This window comes from Podarcis cretensis (genome assembly GCF_951804945.1).
Source record: "Podarcis cretensis genome assembly, chromosome: 5".
Lineage (NCBI taxonomy): Eukaryota > Metazoa > Chordata > Lepidosauria > Squamata > Lacertidae > Podarcis > Podarcis cretensis.
The window spans coordinates 100,639,998-100,663,799 of NC_137174.1; the positions used below are offsets into that span (position 1 = coordinate 100,639,998).

At 47.8% G+C, this 23,802-nt stretch overlaps 1 long non-coding RNA gene across 2 annotated transcripts in view; it reads left to right on the forward strand.

Moving 5' to 3' along the window:
* The window catches only part of LOC307217244, a 34,437-nt gene extending 14,958 nt beyond the window's left edge, over positions 1–19,479 (forward strand). For both annotated transcript variants that reach the window (XR_013839480.1, XR_013839481.1), the window contains exons 2-3: positions 18,773–18,904; positions 19,353–19,479. This is a non-coding gene — a long non-coding RNA (uncharacterized lncRNA). The remainder of the gene's footprint in view (positions 1–18,772; positions 18,905–19,352) is intronic.
* Positions 19,480–23,802: the final 4,323 nt, after the last annotated feature.

Consider the following 23,802-nt stretch of genomic DNA (forward strand, 5'->3'; position numbering starts at 1 on the left):
GGTTGCACTATTTCCAAACAAATGAAATGTTTAAAAAGGATTGTAAAGAGAGGAGATATATTGAAGGAGAGTCTAGATTTCAAAAAGAAATAATAAATAATGATTATAAGGTACTGTCAAAAATGTACAAAATGTTACTGGAATGGCAAACAAAAGACGAAGAAGTTAAATCGGTTATGATACATTGGGCCAGGGACTTTGGTTATAGTATACAGTTAGCAGATTGGGAGAAAGTATGGAAGGAAAATATGAAATTCACTGCATGTATGACGATAAAGGAAAACATTATGAAAATGGTATATAGATGGTATATCACTCCCGTTAAACTAGCAAAAATGTATAAAACCTGTAATAAATGTTGGAAATGTAAGGAAAGGGAAGGGTCGTTTTACCATATGTGGTGGGAGTGTAAGAAAGTAAAAGGTTTCTGGGAAATGATATATAATGAGCTGAAAAAGATGTTTAAATATACGTTTGTGAAGAAACCAGAAGCCTTTTTGTTGGGAATTACAGGAAGAGAAATTAATAGAAGTGACTATAAACTTTTTCAATATGCAGTGACTGTGGCAAGAATCTTAATGGCCCAAAAATGGAAACAAGAAGAACTACCGACACTGGAAGAATGGAGACGGAAACTGATAGACTTTGCTGAATTAGACAAATTGACAGGAAAAATTAGATACCAAAAAGACCACAAGTTCACTCAGGACTGGAGAAAGTTTACGATTTATCTGGAAAATATTTGTGATGAGCAGACAACGCTAGTTGGTTTTAAAGAGGCTTTGTGAATGAGAAAGGGTATTGTAAAAGGGAAAAGAGCCGTAAAGATTTACAAACTGGCAATACAGTTATAAAGGAAATGTGGAATAAATATAAAAGTATGAGGATTGCGGAGGGAGCGGGGGGAAGTTTAAAAAATTGTTTATCATATTGAATATGAGTGTGTTTATATAATTTGTAAAAGAAAAATTTTCTCAAAAAATTAATATTAAAAAAAAGACCTGCAAAACTAAAATATTGATTTCTCGCAAGAGCAGAACAAAAACTATGTGGCACTTGCGAAGGAGCTGGTTTTGGAGTCAAAGCGGTCTGGTGAGCCCAGAGGAGCAAGGTGACCTTCCTTTAGTTACCTCCCTTTGGTCTTGGGCGTCCGAGGGCTTTGTACACCGATAAAAGCACAGCGTAGCACCAGTGCGAATCCTGCCGGGGGTTGTTTTTATTATGTTTTCAACAGCCTCCTCGATTTCACGCCTGGGGTGCGTGGTAACAATCCCACTCCTCTGAGGCTAGCCTTCTAAATTTGAGCTCCCTGTCATTTCGTCCAGGAGGCGTCAGTTTCTGCGACAGCCTTTCTCTCTCTCTGAGATGGGGGGGTCCCCTCTTTAATTCCCTCCCCCCCAGGGAATGATGTCACCTCGGCTGGCTGTCACTCTTGCTTCTCTCACAGCGCCTGAATCTGGGAAATGTCTGCCTTGCCTGACCTGTGATAGCAACCCTTCAGCACCTGCTCTCTCCAAAGCACTGCAACCCTTAGTGCAGTCATACCTCGGGTTACAGATGCTTCAAGTTGTGCGTTTTTGGGTTACGGATGCGCCGAAACCCAGAAGTACCAGAATGGGTTACTTCTGGGTTTTGATGCTCTTGCATGCACAGAAGCACTAAATCATGCTTTGTGCATGCGCAGAAGCACCGAATCACAACCCGCACGTGCGTGGATGCGGCACTGCGGGTTGCGGATGCTGCGGGTAGCGAACGTGCATCCCGGACGGATCATGTTCGCAACCTGAGCATCCACTGTACTCTCACCAGGCTGACCATCTCCAGAACCTTGAGATTTGTCGCAAGGAGGCATGGGGGAGAAATAGAGACATGGGTCTGTCAAATGTATCGAGATCAGCCTGATGCCGGCGCTTCGTCGAGGTCCCGACTCCTGGGCCTGACCTCGGCCAATTGAAAAGGTCCGGTCTGTGACTCCTGTAAGAGGTAGTTATTATGCATTTGATCTTGGCGTTGCGCCATGCCTGCAAAGCGGGCGAGAGACCCATCTCTACATCTGGATAAAGGACAGGACATTGTTGTTGTTTAGTCGTTTAGTCATGTCCGATTCTCCGTGACCCCCTGGACCAGAGCACGCCAGGCACTCCTGGCTTCCACTGCCTCCCGCAGTTTGGTCAAACTCATGCTGGTAGCTTCGAGAACACTATCCAACCATTTCATCCTCTGTCATTGGTTCTCTGTCTTCCCCTTCTCCTTGTGCCCTTCATCTTTCCCAACATCAGGGTCTTTTCCAGGGAGTCTTCTCTTCTCATGAGGTGGCCAAACTCTTGGAGCCTCAGCTTCAGGATCTTCAAGACGAGATGGTTGGATAGTGTTCTCGAAGCTACCAGCATGAGTTTGACCAAACTGCGGGAGGCAGTGGAAGATAGAAGTGCCTGGCGTGCTCTGGTCCAGGGGGTCATGAAGAGTCGGACATGACTAAACGAATAAACAACAACAAATATATTTGCTCCAGGATTTGTTGAGTTGAAGGCTGGCTTAGAAGCATGATGAGAAATAAATACTCCGAGAGCCAGTGTGGTGAGAAATAAATACTCTGAGTGCCAGTGTGGTGTAGTGGTTAAGAGCAGTGGACTTGTAATCTGGGGAACTGGGTTTGCGTCTCCGCTCCTCCACATGCAGCTACTGGGTGACCTTGGGCCAGCCACACTTCTTTGAAGTCTCTCAGCCTCACTCACCTCACAGAGTGTTTGTTGTGGGGGAAGAAGGGAAAAGGAGATTGTGAGCTGCTTTGAGACTCCTCCGGGTAGTGATAAAGTGGGATATCAAATCCAAACTCTTCTTCTCTACTCAGTTATGTTACATGTCCCCTTGCATAAGATGTCCTGCTAAATCAAACCAAAGGCCCGTCTCAGCCTTTGGCATCTTGGCACCTCCAGGTGCTGCTGAACTACACCTCCCACCAGTACCAGGCAGTGTAGGGCAGATGCCATCACTTGCTTTAACTCCAAATCATGAATGCAGGATATCAGTTTATTGGAATCTCAGTATATTGTCTCCAATACAGATCAGAGTCCAGGTATTGGAGATGCAGTTGCGAAGTGCAAATAGGTGCCTCAGAATTTCTCCCTGGCAAATGCGCTTCACTTCTTGGGGTATGTTGCAAAGCAGACCAGGGAAAAAAAAGAAAATTACAAACTACCAGACAGAAGAATGTAAAGTATTGCACAAGGATATTTCCGGGGACCATTTTGTAAGTTTGATATTTGAAGTTCAGAATTCATGTTCTGGTGCCAAGACTCTGCTGACAAATTGAGTTGCCTTAAACACAGTCAGAAAGAGAGATCCCCTCAAAGCGAAAGCCTGGTGCACACAAAATCAGCGTGTTCTCCCTAACAGAGAGACCGTGTTGCGGTTGGGGGAACAAGCCACCCTGCCGTTACTAGGCAAATTTGGTAAGGAACCCAAGCCTTTAAGTGGTTAAAATTGGGTTGCTGGGGAGTTTTGACTGTTGCCAATTTGGAGGAGGGGTCAGAGTCTTTAAATACAGGGGCCAGACGTTGGACGTCCTCTTGGCCGTTTTGCACCGGATCACCCGCCCTCCCTCCCTTTTAATAGGGTGGTTTTTTCTTGATCGCTTGACCTTGCTATGCCTGTCATGGGGTCGTCTGCCTTGGAGCGGGGGCCTGGTAGGAATTTTGCCATTTGGCCGATTGGCTGGAGCCATTTGGTTTTTGCCTACTGCGTAGCAAGCCGTCACAACTTGTAAGGTTGGCGGTTAGGCATTGGTTAAATTGGTGCTTGGAGGGATAAGTGCCTATCCCTCCAAATGATGCGGAAAGGGAATTCCGTTAAAGGAATCCAGGGGCTTGCCATTCTTTTCGTCCTTGTCCCTGGCGTCGGACTTGGGCCGTGCAAGCCTCACAGGAACATGAGGGTGAGAAGTGAGGGTCTGATGCCCAGCTTCATTTCTCACCCAATACTTGTTTCCCACGCTGGCTTCCGTTGGTGTCCGGAAGGCCAGCTCTGTCCCTGAGGGCAAGGACAGATAGTCATAACCAATGCCTAAGCAACCACTCACATTTTTTGTATTTTGAATAAAGTTATGGCCAAAATTATGCCAAAAACCTTAAACAAAAATTGATGTGTGAAGTGTGAATTTTTTGGGGGGTGGCATTGTGGGACTCAACACGCAACACTCGCCATTTAAAAGAAATATAGATTTTTTTTAATTAAAAAAAGGTTCACACTTCGAGGTGCAGATTCCCCATGCAAACCACAGCAACTCTTCTCTCCCCCACTAGACACACACACAAACACGTTCAGAAACAGATATCAGAACAGTATCCAGCACAAACTATTCTCCATTTACCAGGGACAGTCCATGTTTCCATCCCTCAAGTTTCAGCCCTTTCCCAGGGTCTTTAGAAGCTAAGACTGTGCCTGCGAATCTGCACCCCTTTCCCTGGGAGTAAGCGCCACTGAGCTCAATGGGGCTTTCTTCCAAGTAGAACTATACAGGATTACGCTGCAAATTTTCCCATGTGTGTGATCTTGCCACTTTCAAACCAGGGCCTCTTTTGGACAGAGTTGTCTTGGCCACTGTATTGTCCAGCTTTCGGAGGATGTCGAAGACGCAGCTCTTTTGACAACTGAAATGCATATTTTTCGGCCCCACTATATCTCTGTGATGGAAAGCTGTTTAAAAGTGATTTTAATTATGTGATTTAAGGGTCGTAACCTGCCTTGGGGCCTGAGGGGGTGGGTAAGTAACAATAACATTTATTCTTTGCATTTATATGCTACCTTTCTCTCCAAAGAGCTCAAGGTTCTTTTCTCCCTCTGCATTTAGTCCTCGGAACAACAACCCTTTGAGGTAGCTTAGGCTGAGAGGGAGTGACTGCCCCCCCCAAGGTCACTCAGTGGCTGAGTGGAGAGATTCGAACCCTGATCTCCCAGGTCATAGTCCGACACGCTGAGCAGTCCCTTCATGTCACCTGCCCTGAATCTTCAAACTTTTGCTTCCATGGGATTCCCAAGAGTTCAAATACAAGAGAGCTCTCCCTTCCTGGGGATTCTAGCAATGGAAAAGATTAAAATGGAAAACATTGTCGTTGTCCCCTATGCCATTATTGCAATTATTGCAAGTCCCTTTGTCAATGGGAGAGCAGAATGCAAATACTAAATCCAATTAAAATCTGTTTCCTCCCAGGGCAGATATGGGAGGGTGGGCTCCCAGCCAGCCAGCTTTTAAGTCCCTGACTCGGTTGTCCCGGATGGCGATAGGATGGCGGAGTCAGGGGTATGTGAGGAATAAATGGGACCCTGCAGAATTAGGGGAATTCCAGATGATGGGATGCCTTGCTTGAAACTGGTTGGCCCATCCAGAAAAATCCTCTCTCTCCCTCCCTCCTTCTCCCCTCGCACAGCTGCGCGCTCCATATCATAGCCTGCCTGCTGTCTACAAATCACCCGCATGTTAAAATGCAGCAGAGGGGAATTCCAGCACACTGGGCGCTGCCAAGACCCTCAAGCTCTGACGTGCCTTCGCCCCCCCTTCCCCACCCCCTGTCAAGGGCTAAAAATACAGGGACAGAGTCCAGGGCCTGGCTGGCAATCGTGGCCGAATGGACACCCTCCATCTTCCTAAGCAGCTTTCCTGACCCTGGTTCTGCCTGGAGCATCAATGGAACAAGAGGCCAGCTTCAAACTGGGAGCAATGCCATGCAGTGGTAATAATAATAATAATAATAATAATAATAATAATAATAATAAATAATTTATTTATACCCCACCCATAATTTATTTATACCTCACCCATCTGGCTGTTTTCCCCCAGCCACTCTGGGCGGCTCCCAACAGAATATTAAAAAAACACACGATAAAACAGAATGTTGGGACTCAGACCTGGGAGAGAGAACCGGGTTCGAATCGCCGCTCGGCCTCAAAGCTCTCACTGGGTGGCCTTGGGCCAGTCATCTCTCAGCCTAACCTACATAGCTGTCAACCGTCCCTTATTTGGCGGGAAACTCCCTTATCCCAGTGCCGTGTCCCGCTGCTGTCCCTTATTGATGATGTCCCTTAAATTTCCCGGGTTTCATGCTCGCCCGGTTCGGGAGGGAAGCAGCGGCTGGGGTCCTCCGCCTCGAGAGAGAGAGAGCACACAAGCTGCTGCGTCTCCGTCTCTCCCTCTTCCCCCTCAGGGGTGCACCATGAGGAGACGGGTGGCGGCGGGCGGGTAGGCAGCCCCTCTCTTCTGAGACTTCCACCGCGCTGCCAGGGGATGCCGGAGGCGGCAGTGGCGGCAGTGGTGGCAGCGGCTGAGGCGGCGGCCTGAGGGAGGAGGAAAAGGAAGGGATGGGGAGGGATGTAGAAGGGCGGCGCTTCAGCGGCTGCCACGGCGCCACAACCGCCTCATGCCGGGCTCGCGGGTGGCCTGGGCGAGAGTTTCTCTCCCCCCCTCTCTCTCGGGCAGGGAAGGGCCGATGGAACTCCTTGCGCCAGGACGACGGCATCCCCGACGTGCTGCTTAGCATCCCCTCCAACCAGTGCAGCATCTTAATGTAGTGATTTCCCCCTCTGCACCCCTTTCATAACTCTATTTTTATAAATCATTTGTCCATCCATAGTTCAAATTTTTACTACAAGTTTTCTGTCAATCCTACCAATGTATGTAACTCTTTACAATAGCTTTTCAAATAAATCATAAACTTCCCCCATTCTTTATTAAAGAGGTCCTCATCCTGGTTTCTAAGTCTGCCTGTAAGCTTTGCCATCTCGACGTCGTTCATCAGTTTTGTCGCCACTCTTCTTTGGTCGGAGTTGTAGAGCCTTAGGATCATCTAGTCCAACCCCCTGCAAAACACAGTCAGTCGCAGCCAAAGCAGCCTGGCTCCATCAGTGCCAGATTTATGTATAAGCTAAGCAAAATCCCTTATTTTGGCTGCTGATCCCTTATTTTCGAGACTGCTGGTCCCTTATTTTCAAATCTGTAAGTTGACAGCTATGCTAACCTACCTCATAGGATTCTTGTGGGGGTTCAGTGAGGAAGGTAGAAAAATGCAATAAATAATCATTACAACCATTTTTCCCAGGGGGGGGGGTCCTGAAGGCTTCAGAAATCCTGTGGCTGAGCTGCTCGAACCGCAGCTAGCAAGCAGGGGCTTAGATTGCTCTCCCCAAGTCTGCAGCCTCTAACTGGGGTGCTAGGAACAGCCATAGAATGATGGAATTGTTGAGTTGGAAGGGACCCCCAGGGTCATCTTCTGCAATGCAGGAATCTCAGCTGAAGAATCCAGGAGAGATGGCCATCCAGCCTCTGATTAAAAACCTACAAGGAAGGAAAGTCCATCACCTTCCAAGACAGTCCAGTTCTTACTGTCAAGACGTTCTTCCCGATGTTGAGTCAGAATCTCCTTTGTAACTTGAAGCCCTTGGTTCAAGTCCAGCCTTATTGCTATCCTACCTATAACCCCATACTGCCATTCCCAACTGCAGTCCTTCCAACACAGAACTCTCTTGCAATTTTCTTCTCTTCTTCAGCCATCATTCGTAGCCGAGTAAGATTGTCTTCCATAAACACGGTTTTAACAATGAGCCCATAAGTGACTGAGGAGGCCAATTCTGGACCCACAAGTCCTTCCACAGTGGGGACATTGGTTTCTGGCCGAGAGTTGATCACGGTGTGGATTTGCCAAGTGTGCCTTCCTCTTAGCACGTTTCTCCCTTGCGTCCTGAGTTTGAGCGTCTTCAAAGCCCATGACACCTTTGGTCAAGGCTGTTCTCCAACTGGAGCACTCACAGGCCAGTGTTTCCCAGTTATTGGTGCTTATACTACATTTCTTTAGATTTGCCTTGAGAGACTTTCAACCTCTTTTGTTCACCACCAGCATTATGCTTTCCATTTTTAAGTTGGGAATAGAGTAGTTGCTTTGGAAGACAATAATCAGGCATCCGCATAACATGACCAGTCCAACAAAGTTGATGTTGGAGAATCATTGCTTCAACACTGGCGGTCTTTGCTCCTTCCAGGACACTGGCATTAGTTCGCCTGTCTTCCCAAGTGATGTGTAAAATTTATCAGAGACACCGTTGATGGAATCTTTCAAGGAGTTGGAGATGGCTTGTTTCACAAGCATACAGTAAAAATGGTAGTACAATAGCTTTGTAAACAAGCATTTTGGTTTCCCTGCGAACGTCCCAGTCCTCAAACACTCTGCACTTCAAGCTGCACTCGCAGAGCTCAGGCGATGCTGGATTTCAGCATCAGTGTTGGCCCGTGTGGAAAGATAACTGCCTAGGTAGGAGAAGTGATCAACATTTCCCAGCGTTACACTATTGAGTTGGATTTGTGGCCCTGCAGAGGGGTTATTTTGTACTTGTTGGTGCAGCACACCTGCCAACACAGAACTCTTTTGCAATAAAATGATACAGTCACAAAGACTAGTATGTTGTGTTCCGATTTCATAAACCTATAGATCTGCATAACTGGCAATATGTTCAGATTGGGATCCCTTCCAACTCCTAGGAGCCAACTCCTAGGGGCCGAGGGATCTTTGCACCCACCCCAAAATAAAATATTTGAGGGGGCCAGGCCCACCCCCAAGTTGATGGACATTACCATTCAAATTGGTCAGGTGACCGATTATGTGTGGAAGGAGCCAATTTTGTACACTCTGACCCCCTCCCAGAGTGGAGTTTGGGAGAGGAAGCTAACGGGAAATTCTAAGTCTGCAAACACTTTAAATGAATTTGGTATATGTAAATAAACTCCAATGGAAGAGATGACAAAACGTGAAGGCAGTAAATCTATTGCCCCAGCAAGTAGATAGGAAAGTCCGTTTAGTAAGTTTATTTCCATTATACATGTGGAAAAACTGAGGTCAGTTTATAAATGGTTGCATCTGGGGTTTTTTTTTGGGGGGGGTAGAAAAGGAAGCAAGGCATTTTACATATTTTTAAGCAGCTGTTTAGACAAGGTTTGTTTGCTGTTTAATAATAATAATAATAGTACCTGCAGTGCTTATTATTTGTTTTTTTAAATAAATATTTATTAGAATTTCCAAATTAATACAAAAGAAACAAAAAACAAAAATACACAAAAAGTAACAAAAATACAAAATTAAGAAACAATTAAAACAAATATCATATTCTATTACCTATTTCCATTACCTTGTTTCCCAGACCTCCTCTCACCTCCCCCTTTTGCTTATTATTTGGAACACGTTTGCAATCGCCTCCTACCCTCTTGTTGCGTTGAGTAGGCCTTTGGCACACCTTCTCTATATAATGTTTTTTAATGTATTTAGCTGTATGTTTTAGTAGTTCTCACACAGTGATAGATACAGCAGTTCATATATAGTTCTAATTCTAATTTAATAATTATTAGTGAAGAGGGGTTTATTGGTTTGTGTCTTTTCTTCTTGTTATCTATCTTGAGGTTGTTATTTTGCATTTTTATATCACGAATCGCCCTGAGATCTACAGATGAAGGGTGGTGTGCAAATTCATTAATAAAAAAATTGTGTTTAATTGCTTTCTAGTGATTTTTCCCTGCTATGGTTTAGCTACTTCTGCTTTATTTGTAAAGCCTCCTTGAGTCCCTGTCTGGAGAAAAAGTGGCACAGTAATAATAAAAAATAAAAATAAAAATTCACCCTCCAGCAATGCAAGAATTTCAGCTAAAGCAACTCTAACAGGTGGCCATCCAACCTCTGCATAAAAACCTCCAGGTAAGGAGATTCCACCACCTTTTGAGGTCATGCATTCCACTGTCGAGTGGCCGTTGCCCTCGGAAAAAGCTCTTCCCAATATTTAGCTGGAATCTCCTTTCCTGTAGCTAATAGGTCCTGAAAACTTCCTCCCTGCAAGAAGAAACCCTGAACAAGCTTCATGGTGCCTATTGTGCAAGACTTTCCATGAACACATCTGCATTCCCCAATAGCTTAGGTTAGCATTCTCCAGTGTGGTAACAGTAACAGTAACAGTGTCCTGTGAGAGTGTCCTGTGTGAGTGTCTGGAGGCGGTTGGAGGATGGATGGCGGCTAACAGATTGAGGTTGAATCCTGACAAGACAGAAGTACTGTTTTTGGGGTACAGGAGGCGGGCAGGTGTGGAGGGTTCCCTGGTCCTGAATGGGGTAACTGTGCCCCTGAAGGACCAGGTGCGCAGCCTGGGAGTCATTTTGGACTCACAGCTGTCCATGGAGGCACAGGTCAAATCTGTGTCCAGGGCAGCTGTTTACCAGCTCCATCTGGTACGTAGGCTGAGACCTTATCTGCCTGCAGACTGTCTTGCCAGAGTGGTGCATGCTCTAGTTATCTCCCGCTTGGACTACTGCAATGTGCTCTACGTGGGGCTACCTTTGAAGGTGACTCGGAAACTCCAATTAATCCAGAATGGGGCAGCTAGACTGGTGACTGGGGGCGGCCGCCGAGACCACATAACACCGGTCTTGAAAGACCTACATTGGCTCCCAGTACGTTTCCGAGCACAATTCAAAGTGTTGGTGCTGACCTTTAAAGCCCTAAACGGCCTCGGTCCAGTATACCTGAAGGAGCGTCTCCACCCCCATCATTCTGCCCGGACGCTGAGGTCCAGCGCCGAGGGCCTTCTGGCGGTTCCCTCATTGTAAGAAGCAAAGCTACAGGGAACCAGGCAGAGGGCCTTCTCGGTAGTGGCGCCCGCCCTGTGGAACGCCCTTCCAGCAGATGTCAAAGCGATAAACAACTACCTGACATTCAGAAGACATCTTAAGGCAGCCCTGTTCAGGGAAGTTTTTAACGTGTGATTTTACTGTATTTTTGGTTTCTATGGAAGCCGCCCAGAGTGGCTGGGGAGGCCCAGCCAGATGGGCGGGGTATAAATAAATAATAATAATAATAATAATAATAATAATAATTACAGTAATAGTAACAGTTTATTATTTATACATCACCCATCTGGCTGGGTTTCCCCAGCCACTCTGGGCTGCTTCCAACAAAATATTCAATATCTCTCCTCCCCTCCGCGGGTCCTTTGAATATTTTAATCAACTGCATATTGCAGTTCATCCCAATTATAGTCATCCAAAATGTCGTTATAGTCATCCAAAATGTCCAAAGGCCTTGTAACATCGCAAGAGTTATTCAAAGCCTGCCAAAGACTTCAAGTGTTTACAGTCTTCTTTCAAATACAATCTGTATTTATCCCATTCTCTGCTGAGGTTTTTTTTCCTCCTGATTCCTGATTTTCCCCGTCAGTCTAGCCATCTCTGCACAGTCTAGTAGTATGATCTGCCAAACCGTTTCCCCAGGCACTCTGGGCAGCTCCCAACAGATTAAAAACAGAATAAAACATCAGACATTAAAAGCTTCCCTGAACAGGTCTGCCTTCAGATGTCTTCTAAATGTCATATAGTTCTTCATTTCCTTGACATCTGGTGGGAGGGTGTTCCACAGGGCAGGCGCCACCACCGAGAAGTCCCTCTGCCTGGTTCCTTGTAGCTTCACTTCTCGCAAGAAGGGAACAGCAAGGAGGCCCTCGGAGCTGGACCTCAGTGTCCAGGATGGACAATGGGGGTGGAGACGCTCCTTCAGGTTCTCCAACTACAGTTCCCAGGAATCTTTGGGGTGGGGAGGTATGGGGAGAGCCAAGACTGTGAGAGGGCTGCTAGGGCTCTTCAAACTTATCGTAATGGTTGTGGCCTCAGTCGGTCTGGGAATCTGTCTGGGAAGAGTTGGAGAAGGAAGGAGAAGGAAGACGCAGCCCCGAGGAAAGAGAGTTTGGGGTTTTTTTCATAAACTAATAAAGCTTGGGCTCCATGATCACTGCAGATGGTGAGAGAAGTCACGAAATTAAAAGACGCCTGCTTCTTGGGAGAAAAGCAATGACAAACCTAGACCCATCTTAAAAAGCAGAGATATCACCTTGCCAACAAAGGTCTGTATAGTAAAAGCTATAGTTTCCCCAGTAGTGATGTATGGAAGTGAAAGCTGGAAGTCCTGCTGGCCACATGACCCGGAAGCTGTACACCGGCTCCCTTGGCCAATAAAGCGAGATGAGCACCGCAACCCCAGTTGGTCACAACTGGACCTAATGGTCAGGGGCCTTTACTAAATGAATATTTTAACAAGTAAAACAGAAAATTTAATAAATATTATACACACAAAAAAGAAAATCAACTTTGCCTCCAAACTCCATCAAGGGCCTTCTTCCCATGATACTCACAGCACAGCATCTCTGCAATGCTGTCTACAGCTGGAATGACAGCTGATAAATGAGCATCATCATCATTTACCATAGTTTTCGCTCTATAAGATGCACCAGACCACAAGACGCACCTAGTTTTTGGAGGAGGAAAACAAGAAAAATCTGTGCAGCGATCCCTCTTGCTGTTCTGGCTCCTGGGATAGCTGCGCAGCCTGCATTTGTGCCATAAGACGCACACACATTTCCCCTTACTTTTTAGGAGGGAAAAAGTGAGTCTTATAGAGCAAAAAATATGGTAACTTGTATGCCACCTTTCCATAGTTAAAACAATGCCCATTCTGCACAGGCAACAGGCTTCTCTCTCCTACTAATAAACCTGTTTAATCACCACTTCCCACCCCAACAACGAAGCACAGCTCTTTTCTCTCAGTTCCCCGACAGTCTTTAGCTGCATCCTGTTTTGCAGGAGCATCTCAAATTTCGCAAATAGGCTAACGGGCCCAGAGTAAAGGGAGGGCATGCAACTCCCGGCACCGTGCAGAAATAAGGAGGGCCCTGAGCAATTTAAGCCACCCCCTTTGCAACCTCTCTTCGGTTCATCTACAGGTCAGCGCTTCCCTGCAGGCTCCAGCACCCCAATCCTGCTAGAGGTCATTGGATCTCAATGCAACTCCCAGAATGACATTTGCTTGCTTGCTTGCTTAAGTTGTGTGGCCTTCAGTGCTAGTCAGTGGCCAGGGGGAGAATGAAATTGATGGATTGATTTCATTTATCTTCTTTGGCGATCCCTCGTAGCCGAGTAATATTGTCTTCCATGAACACGGTTTTAAAAGTGAGTCCGTAAGTGACTGTGGAGGCCAATTCTAGATCCACACGTCCTTCCACAGTGGGGACAGAGGTTTCTGGGTGGGAGTTGATCACGGTGAGGGTTTGCCAAGCGTGCCTTCCTCCTAGCACGTTTCTCCCTTGCGTCCTGAGTTCGAGTGTCTTCAAAGCCCGTGACACCTTTGGTCAAGGCTGTTCTCCAACTGGAGCGCTCGCAGGCCAGTGTTTCCCAATTATTGATGTTTATACTACATTTTTTTATATTTGCCTTGAGTCTTTAAACCGTTTTTGTTGACCAGCATTACGCTTTCCATTTTTATGTTGAAAATAGAGTAGTTGCTTTGGAAGATGATAATCAGGCAGTTCAAAGAAGTTGATGTTGAAGAATCATTACTTCTTCAACAATGGTGATCTTTGCTTTTTCCAGTACAGTGGTATTAGTTCTCCTGTCTTCCCAAGTCATGTGTGGAAATTTTCAGAGACCCCATTGATGGAATCTTTTGAGGAGTTGGAGATGGTGTTTATAAGTGCTCCATGTTTCACAAGCATACATTAAGGTTGGTAGTACCATAGCTACTCTCATTCTCTGCAAAGAGGGACTGGTTGTTAAACCACTGTGGAAACTGCAACCCTCAGAGGAGAATAGGGAGGTTCCTCACAACTCTCAGGACACTTAGCAAACTACAGTTCCTGGGATAATCTGTAAGAAGACATTGCTCCACATGTGATATGTGGTGGACTTGTAAAAGGGTAAAAGAGTATTGGGAAATCATTTGTAATAAATTGAAAAAAAATGTTTAAAAGTTCTTTTCCAAAAAAAAAACAAAAAACAAAAAACAAAAAAAAACAGAGTCCTTTTCCTTGGGGATAATTCAGATGAAAATCCCCAGGTGTCAAAAAAGGTTATTTATGTATGCCACTACCATGGCCTGTGTTTTGTTTGCTCCCAAATGGAAAACAAGCGAGGTCCCAACCAAAGAACAATGGCAACTAAAAATGATGGAATAAGCACAGATTGCAGACCTAACTCATAGACCAGGGGTCTGCAACCTATAATAATAATAATAATAATAATAATAATAATAATAATAATAATAATTTATTATTTGTACCCCGCCCATCTGGCTGGGTCTCCCCAGCCACTCTGGGCGGCTTCCATAAAAACCAAAAATACACTAAAATATCACAGATTAAAAACTTCCCTGAACAGGGCTGCCTTAAGATGTCTTCTGAATGTCAGGTAGTTATTTATTGCTTTGACATCTGCTGGAAGGGCGTTCCACAGGGCGGGCGCCACTACCGAGAAGGCCCTCTGCCTGGTTCCCTGTAGCTTTGCTTCTCGCAATAAAGGAACCGCCAGAAGGCCCTCGGCGCTGGACCTCAGCGTCCGGGCAGAACGATGGGGGTGGAGACGCTCCTTCAGGTATACTGGGCCGAGGCCGTTTAGGGCTTTAAAGGTCAACACCAGCACTTTGAATTGTGCTTGGAAACGTACTGGGAGCCAATGTAGGTCTTTCAAGACCGGTGTTATGTGGTCTTGGCGGCCGCCCCCAGTCACCAGTCTAGCTGCCGCATTCTGGATTAGTTGTAGTTTCCGAGTCACCTTCAAAGGTAGCCCCACGTAGAGCGCATTGCAGTAGTCCAAGCGGGAAATAACCAGAGCATGCACCACTCTGGCGAGACAGTCCGCAGGCAGGTAGGGTCTCAGCCTGCGTACCAGGTGGAGCTGGTAGACAGCTGCCCTGGATACAGAATTGACCTGCGCCTCCATGGACAGCTGTGAGTCCAAAATGACTCCCAGGCTGTGCACCTGGTCCTTCAGGGGCACAGTTACCCTATTCAGGACCAGGGAGTCCTCCACACCTGCCCGCCCCCTGTCCCCCAAAAACAGTACTTCTGTCTTGTCAGGATTCAACCTCAATCCATTAGCCGCCATCCATCCTCCAACCGCCTCCAGGCACTCACACAGGACCTTCACCGCCTTCACTGGTTCTGATTTGAAAGAGAGGTAGAGCTGGGTATCATCTGCATATTGATGGACACCCAGTCCAAACCCCCTGATGATCTCTCCCAGCGGCTTCATATAGATGTTAAAAAGCATGGGGGAGAGGACGGAACCTTGAGGCACCCCACAAGTGAGGGCCCAGGGGTCTGAACACTCATCCCCCACCACCACTTTCTGAACACGGCCCAGGAGGAAGGAGCGAAACCACTGTATAACAGTGCCCCCAGCTCCCAGCCCCTCTAGACGGTCCAGAAGGATGTTATGGTCGATTGTATCAAAGGCCGCTGAGAGATCCAGCAGAACTAGGAAACAACTCTCACCTTTGTCCCTAGCTCGCCGGAGGTCATCAACCAGTGCGACCAAGGCAGTTTCAGTCCCATGATGAGGCCTGAATCCCAATTGGAAGGGATCCAAATGGTCCGCATCCTCCAGGCGTGCCTGGAGTTGTTCAGCAACCACACGCTCAATCACCTTGCCCAAGAAAGGAAGATTTGAGACTGGGCGATAGTTGGCCATACTGGCCGGGTCTAAAGATGGTTTTTTAAGAAGCGGTTTAATGACCGCCTCTTTCAGCGGATCTGGGAATGTTCCCTCACAGAGGGAAGCATTCACCACCCCGCAGAGCCCATCGCCCAGCCCTTCCCGGCTTGCTTTTATTAGCCAGGATGGGCAAGGATCCAGGAGACAGGTGGTTGGTTTCACGCGTCCAAGCAGCCTGTCCACATCCTCGGGGGTAACGGATTGAAATTGATTCCATGCAACTTGACCAGACAGAGCTCTAGCACTCTCCCGCCCCGGCACTGCTCCCACGGTGGTGTCTAGCTCCTTCCGAATATGAGTGATTTTATCTGCAAAAAACTTTGCAAAATCGTTGCAGGAGATCTTGGGGTCTTTACAAGGCCCCGGTGGTAAAGGTGGTTCCGTTAAATTACGAACAACCTGAAAGAGTCTCCTGCTACTATTTTCTGCAGATGCAATAGAGGCGGTGAAGAAAGTCTTCTTCGCCGTCGCTATCGCCACTTGGTAGGCTCGACGTTGAGCTCTAACCTGTGTCCGGTCAGATTCGGAGTGAGTTTTTTTGCCACCGACGCTCTAGCCGTCTCAGCGATTGTTTCATCGCCCTCAGCTCCGAAGAAAACCACGGGGCTGTCCAGGCTCCATGCAATCGGAGAGGGCGCTTCGGAGCCAGACAGTCGATAGCCCTGGTTAACTCCGCATTCCAGCGGGCCACCAGGGAATCAGCTGAAAGGCCATCAACATGGGATAAAGCATCCCCTACCACTCTCTGGAAGCCAATTGGATCCATTAAGTGGCGGGGGCGGACCATCCGAATCGGTCCCACCTCCCTGCAGAGGGGAAGAGTTGCGGAGAAGTCCAGTTGCACCAGGAAGTGATCTGACCATGGCACTTCTTTTGTTTCACTTTTACTTAGTGTCAGATCACCCACGTCACTAGAGGTGAACACCAGGTCTAAGGCATGTCCATGACTATGAGTTGGGCCAAACTTATTCAGGGACAGCCCCATGGAGGCCATGCTTTCCAGAAGTCCCGAGCAGCCCCTTGTAAGGTCGTGTCGGCATGGATGTTAAAATCTCCTAGGACAACCAAACTAGGTGTCTCCAGGAGAAAATCCGCCACGACCTGAAGCAGCTCAGACAGGGAATCCTTGGTGCAGCGGGGGGGGGGGGGGTCGGTACACCAAAAGGAATCCTGTACTGCCCCTGTTGCCCAACTTCCAGAACATGCACTCAGAAAAAGACAAAAAGAGCCACTTGGACCCGTTTCCGAAGGAAAAAAAAACTGGGAGCCGCAAAACTCGTCATTATAAAAATAACTTTTTTGTCACTTTTTTATTATTTCTTTGTTTGACCCCTCAGAATTACTCCTCCTCATAGAAATAAACATTAAATTAACAAGTTACCTTTTTTGTGTGTGTGTTCTTCACTCTCCTTCAAAACAGTGACCAGTGTACATGCCCCCTTTCAATGCAGTGACCAGCGTACATGCCCCTTACAATGTAGCGGGCGGGCGGAAAGGTGACATCGGGACGGTGCGTGACTAACGCACGCACCGCCCCATGCGACGTCACAGCCAGTACAGCGCCCGCCACAGTGGGGAGTGTCGGGGCACACAATGCGCCTCCTCCCCTTGCTAGTATCCGCCCCGGAGCCGCAGCAAAGGTGTAAAACAGCCACATGTGTCTCCGGAGCCGCGGGTTGCCGACCCCTGTCATAGACTAAGAGAACAGGAAGAACATACATTTAAAGAAGATTGGAAAAATGTTTATTGAATATATGGGGGGCAATTGTGTACCCTTGAAAACACTGGCAGCATTAAGATCAATTCAACATTGTAAATAGGTTTTGATGGATGAAATGATGGAATAATGAATTGTTTAGTTTATGTAAAATATGCAGGGATTTATGTTATGCAAAATAGAAAGAGAAGAATAAGGGAAGTCATTGATATTTTAAGGTTGTTTAAATGAATATTCTAAAATGTAAAACAGAAAAGTTTAATAAAGAATTGTACCCCCAAAAAAGGGAAAAGGAAAGAAGGCATTGCTGCTTAAAGTGGTATGATAGTGCTCTAAGTGCATGGTGTGATTGTAGCTTTATTTATTATTTATATCCCGCCCATCTGGCTGGGCCTCCCCAGCCACTCTGGGCGGCTTCCATAGAAACCAAAAATACAGTAAAATCACACGTTAAAAACTTCCCTGAACAGGGCTGCCTTAAGATGTCTTCTGAATGTCAGGTAGTTGTTTATCGCTTTGACATCTGCTGGAAGGGCGTTCCACAGGGCGGGCGCCACTACCGAGAAGGCCCTCTGCCTGGTTCCCTGTAGCTTTGCTTCTCGCAATGAGGGAACCGCCAGAAGGCCCTCGGCGCTGGACCTCAGCGTCCGGGCAGAATGATGGGGGTGGAGACGCTCCTTCAGGTATACTGGACCGAGGCCGTTTAGGGCTTTAAAGGTCAGCACCAACACTTTGAATTGTGCTCGGAAACATACTGGGAGCCAATGTTGTTGTTGTTGTTGTTGTTTAGTCGTTTAGTCATGTCTGACTCTTTGTGACCCCCTGGACCAGAGCACGCCAGGCCCTCCTGTCTTCCACTGCCTCCCTCATGCTGGTAGCTTCGAGAACACTGTCCCACCATCTCGTCCTCTGTCGTCCCCTTCTCCTTGTGCCCTCCATCTTTCCCAGCATCAGGGTCTTTTTCAGGGAGTTTTCTCTTCTCATGAGGTGGCCAAAGTCTTGGAGCCTCAGCTTCAGGATCTGTCCTTCCAGTGAGCACTCAGGGCTGATTTCCTTCAGAATGGAGAGGTTTGATCTTCTTGCAGTCCATGGGACTCTCAAGAGTCTCCTCCAGCACCAGAATTCAAAAGCATCCATTCTTCAGTGATCAGCCTTCTTTATGGTCCACCTCTTACTTCCATACATCACTACTGGGAAAACCATAGTTTTAACTGTATGGACCTTTGTCGGCAAGGTGATGTCTCTGCTTTTAAGATGCTGTCTAGGTTTGTCATGGACTTACTTCTGAGCAAATATGTTTAAGATTGCACTGCTAGATTTGTGACTGCATGTTTTTAATCCTACCACTGTGTCTTAGATTTTAAAACTTTTAAATGACAATTCAATCATTTTTGTTTAAAATACTTTACTGATTGCCTTTTCTTTCGCCATCCACTTTGGGGGAAAGGTGGTAAAATCTATATATATATTTAAAAATATGATTTGGACCTTTTGTGTAGGTTTGTGGACACTCCAGGCCACTTCTCCTGGACAGAGAGTTATTACCGCTCTACCATGCCTCAAGGCTCGCAGGCGAGAGAATATGGCCGTCCGGAAGTTTTCCAGCAAATCTGGGATATCCTCGATCATCAGTGAGTAGCAAGATAGATGAATTGGACGGGGGATTGTCTGGTGTGGGGGTGTGTTATGTTCAACTTCTTGAACTGAAAGGGCCTTGGAGTCCCACCCAACAGTTGCCCAATATGCCGAATGTCAGAGACAGCCAGTCGATTTCTCCATCTAGCCTAATAGTGTCTACTCTGACTGGAAGCACCTTAACTGAAGGTGCTTGGATCGTAACTCAGTGGTGGAGCACACCTGCCTTGCGTCTCCAAGTAGCAGACTCTCCAAGTGTCCCTATTTTCCGGGAACAGTCCTGGATTTACCGATGCCATCTCGGTTTCTGGTTTGAGGACGCTGGGCGAGATGGGCCTTTGGCCTTTGGCCTTTGGCCTGATCCAGCAACCAGACTCTCCTTGTGTGGGCTTCCATCTTTGATGTCCAGTGAAACACTTTTCAGACCCCTCTCCTATTTTGCAGGCCGATCTGCTCGGTCCAGCCCATTGACTTGAATTTCCTGGAGGAGCAAACGGAAAATGGCCCTGCGAACAAAATTGAGATCAGCATGGATTGCATTCGGATGCAGGATTCGGAGATCAGAGACCCAATGTGGGTGAGTAGCCAATGTCATGCTGCTGCAGTTAGGATGTTGGGCTAGGACCCATGGCGCTTGGGCCAATCACGGACGCTTATCTTAACCCGCCTCGCAGGGATGTTGTGAAAATAAGATGAGTGTCTGTGTCTTGAGGGTGAAGGGAGAACCACACACTCTGCCTTGAACTCCTGGGATGAAAGGCGGGATATAAATAAACCATAGTCCAGGGCATATGTGGAAAGAAAGGTTGGGGTTTTTTAAAGTACCAGTTTACCATAGAAGGTAAACCAGGTCCAAAGTGGTGGTTGCATGAGAAATATTGTATGTGTGGATGCTTGCTCCCTGCCAAATGTTTTGGCAAGCTGTACTTGATCATGCATTATTTTTTGGCTTTTAATTATCTGCGGCCTCTTTGAATGGGAGGAATGTTCTTATCTTGCCTCTCAAAAATAGGATCGCGCTTTAGATCTTCCTTCATTTTCTTTCATGCTGGTTTTAACATATGTGTTTCTTGGTTGTAAGTCACGACGAGTTCCCTTGGTGAAAAAGTGATTCTTAAACGTAATAAAGGTAGAGAAACCCCGTGGCGGAGTTCTGTGCAGTGCAGAAGCTTGCACGCGTCCTTTCGAACTCGGGTCCTAATCAAGAGGACCCCACCACTTTTTTTTTATCCCAACCTCAGGACAGCTGTCTTGTTGCCCCAAACCCAAAGTCCTGCTCAGGCTTGCAGAAGAGAACGACCTTTCCCCTTCCCCTCCCCCACATTGCCGTGGGTTGGACTAGATGACCCTCGGGCCCCTTCCGACTCCTTTCCTCTCCTTTTTAGTTGAAGTTAAATCTTTTGAAGACAGAGGTCCTTTGGCTGGGTCGGGACGATATGGGATTGGGGGGGGCAACTGTCATCTCTTGTGGGGGTGCAATTAGTGCCAGCACCGTTCATTAAGAGTTTGGGTGTAATCTTTGACACATCCCTTTCCATGGAGGTGCAGATTGCAGCTATAACAAAGGCGGCATTTTTTCATCTCCGCCAAGCTAAGCAGTTGGCTCCTTACCTCTCTCGCCCTGACCTAGCCACTGTGATCCACGCGACGGTCACCTCCAGACTGGATTATTGTAACTCGCTCTACGTGGGGCTGCCCTTGAGACTGACCCAGAAACTCCAGCGGGTGCAGAATGCCGCGGCGAGACTCCTTACGGGGTCCTTGTCGCAGGATCACATTCACCCGGTACTATACCAGCTGCACTGGCTCCCGGTGGAGTACAGGATCAGGTTTAAGGTGCTGGTTTTAACCTTTAAAGCCCTATACGGCCTAGGACCCTTGTACCTACGGGACCACCTCTCCTGGTATGCCCCACAGAGAAACTTACAGTCTTCAAGCAAAAACATCTTGGAGGTCCCGGGGCACAGGGAGGTTAGTCTGGCCTCAACCAGAGCCAGGGCTTTTTCAGCTGTGGCCCCGATTTGGTGGAATGCTCTGTGACAAGAGACTAGGGCCCTGCGGGACTTGAGATCTTTCCTCAGGGTTTGCAAGACGGAGCTGTTCCACCAGTCCTTTGGCCATGGCACAGTCTGACCCCCTCCTTCGGTAATCCTCAGAGAACTCTAGCCCAATGGTTGCCATTAATTTGATTTGAACTGATTTTATAATGAACTGATTTATTTTAGTGTTGTTAGCCGCTCTGAGCCCGGCTTCAGCTGGGGAGGGCGGGATATAAATATTTTTATTATTATTATTATTATTATTATTATTATTATTATTATTCGTGAGCGTTTGCTCAGCTGCTGGGAGACGTGCTCTTCCCCAGCTCTGTGCCCCGGGCGGGCTGCCTGCTGCCGCCGCCGTCGTCCTCCTGGGAGCGTGGGGCCTGCTCCTTCCAGGCTGCTGCCTCCGAGGCATGCCGCTCTTGCGATTCAGAGCAACTCTGGCGTGTGGCTCTAATCTGCTGTTGACTCAAGGCCCGCCGCTAAGTGCTCTCTGCCCCCATCTTCCCTGCAGAAATATGCTGCTCTCCCGGCCCTCTGGTTCACGCCCCCTGCACCCATCCATACAATTCATTCAGTCGCTCATTCATTCACAAAAGGCTTTTGGCGGCCACCACGGTCTCGTTACTCCTCCCGGGACTCTGTGCAAACAGTTTGTTCTGGAAACAGGGGAAAGTTTGTCTCTCTGCCCCCGCTCCCACTCCCCTCTTTTTTATTTATTTAATAAATTGTCAAACATCGCTTGACAGGTGGCAGCCCAGCCTGGCGGAGGAGTCGGCTGTTTGCTTTGCAATTCCCCAGGAAGGCAGCGAGAGGAACCTGTCGCCCCAGGCGAGGTGTTTTGCTGCGTTTAATCAGAAATGCAGCCCTCGCCTCGGCCCTTTCTCCCCCTCCTGCTTTCCTTCTGCGTCGCCCCAGGCTAGGCGGACGCCCAGCACCTGCCACTGGTCTCACCCTGCGGTGCCACTTCAGAAGAGGCAGCGGCCTCTCTCTCCCTCTCCCTCCCTCTCTCTCTCTGCCTAAAACTCTCTGCCAGGGCAAGGGAGGGTTGGGAAATGGGGGCAGGTAAATATATAAAGGAATGTGGAGGTGCAAAACCTTCAGGGACAGAGCTGGTGGTAAGAAAACAATGCGATAGCTCAGTAGGTAGGAGATCGAGACTCTTAATTGCAGCGTCAAGGGTTCGAGCCCTGCATTGGGCAAAAAGATTCCTGCATTGCAGGGGTTGGCCTAGATGACCCTCAGGGTCCCTTCCAACTCTACATTTCTATGATGATGATGATGATGATGATGATGATGATGATGATTTATTGTTTAAACCGTGCCCATCTGGCCAGGTTTCCACAGCCACTCTGGGTGGCTCCCAACAGAATTGATGATAATGATGATGATAAAACAATAAAAACACCAGACATTAAAAACTTCCCTAAACAGGTCTGCCTTCAGATGTCTTCTAAAAGTCAGATACAGTGGTACCTCAGGTTACATACGCTTCAGGTTACAGACTCCGCTAACCCAGAAATACTGCTTCAGGTTAAGAACTTTGCTTCAGGATGAGAACAGAAATTGTGCTCCGGTGGCACGGCGGCAGCGGGAGGCCCCATTAGCTAAAGTGGTGCTTCAGGTTAAGAACAGTTTCAGGTTAAGTACGGACCTCCGGAACGAATTAAATACTTAACCCAGGGTACCACTGTAGTTCTTTATCTCCTTGACATCTGATGGGAGCGTGTTCCACAGGGCGGGCACCACTACCGAGAAGGCCCTCTGCCTGGTTCCTTGTAACCTCACTTCTCACAAGGAGGGAACCGCCAGAAGACCCTTGGAGCTGGACCTCAGTGTCCGGACTGAGCAATGGGGGTGGAGACGCTCCTTCAGGTATACTATGCTATGATTCCATGGAAGAGAGGCCTGTCGAAGGCAACCAGCCACGATGGCTTTGCTCCCATGCTGGTCAACATAAGAAGAATCTGCTGTCTTAGGCCAATGACCCATCTAGTCCAGCCAATGGCCAAGCAGTTGCCAGTGGGAAACCTGAAAGCAGGATTTGAACACAAGAGCAACTCTCCCCTCCTGAGGTTTCCATCAGCTGGCATTCAGAAGCATCGCTGCCTCCAACCATGGAGCAGGACCATCCTGCATAGCTGTCTACCGTCCCTTATTTGGCGGGACAGTCCCTTATCCCAGCCCTGTGTCCCGCTGCTGTCCCTTATTGATGATGTCCCTTAAATTTCCCAGGTTTCAAAGGAAGCAGCTCCTCTCCCTCCCTCCCTGCCGGCCAGGGAGGAGGGAGGCTCCAACTGTGTTGCTTTGCTGCGTTGCTCACCCAATAAGGAGTCTAAGAACGACTGGGGGGTGGAGCTTGCATGCTTTTTGCCAATCAAATTGGCCGCGTTGCCTGGGGACTTGCCTTTGCTCAGCGCTTCCCAGCGGAGAGGTGACGGTGGTTTTCATTGCTGCATCCCCTTTGCTGGGTTGCTGCGCTGTGGGAACCACCGCTTGAGGCTTCGTTTGGCTGCTGGCTGGGCTTTCTGCCTTTGGCTCGGAGGGGCTCAGAAGCTGAATATACCTGTGCTTGGAAAATCCTTTATTTTGGCTGCTGATCCCTTATTTCTGAGGCTGCTGGTCCCTTATTTTCAAATCTGTAAGTTTACAGCTATGCCATCCTGGCCAGAAGACAGCCACCAATAGCCCTCTCCTCCTCCAGGAATTTGTCCAATCCTCTTTGAAAGACATCCAGGCAGCAATGCTTTTGACCACCAGTTGCTTGCAGGCTTGTGCTTGCAGCCTTAGAATCCTAGAATCATAGAGTTGGAAGAGACCACAAGGGCCATCGAGTCCAACCCCCTGCCAAG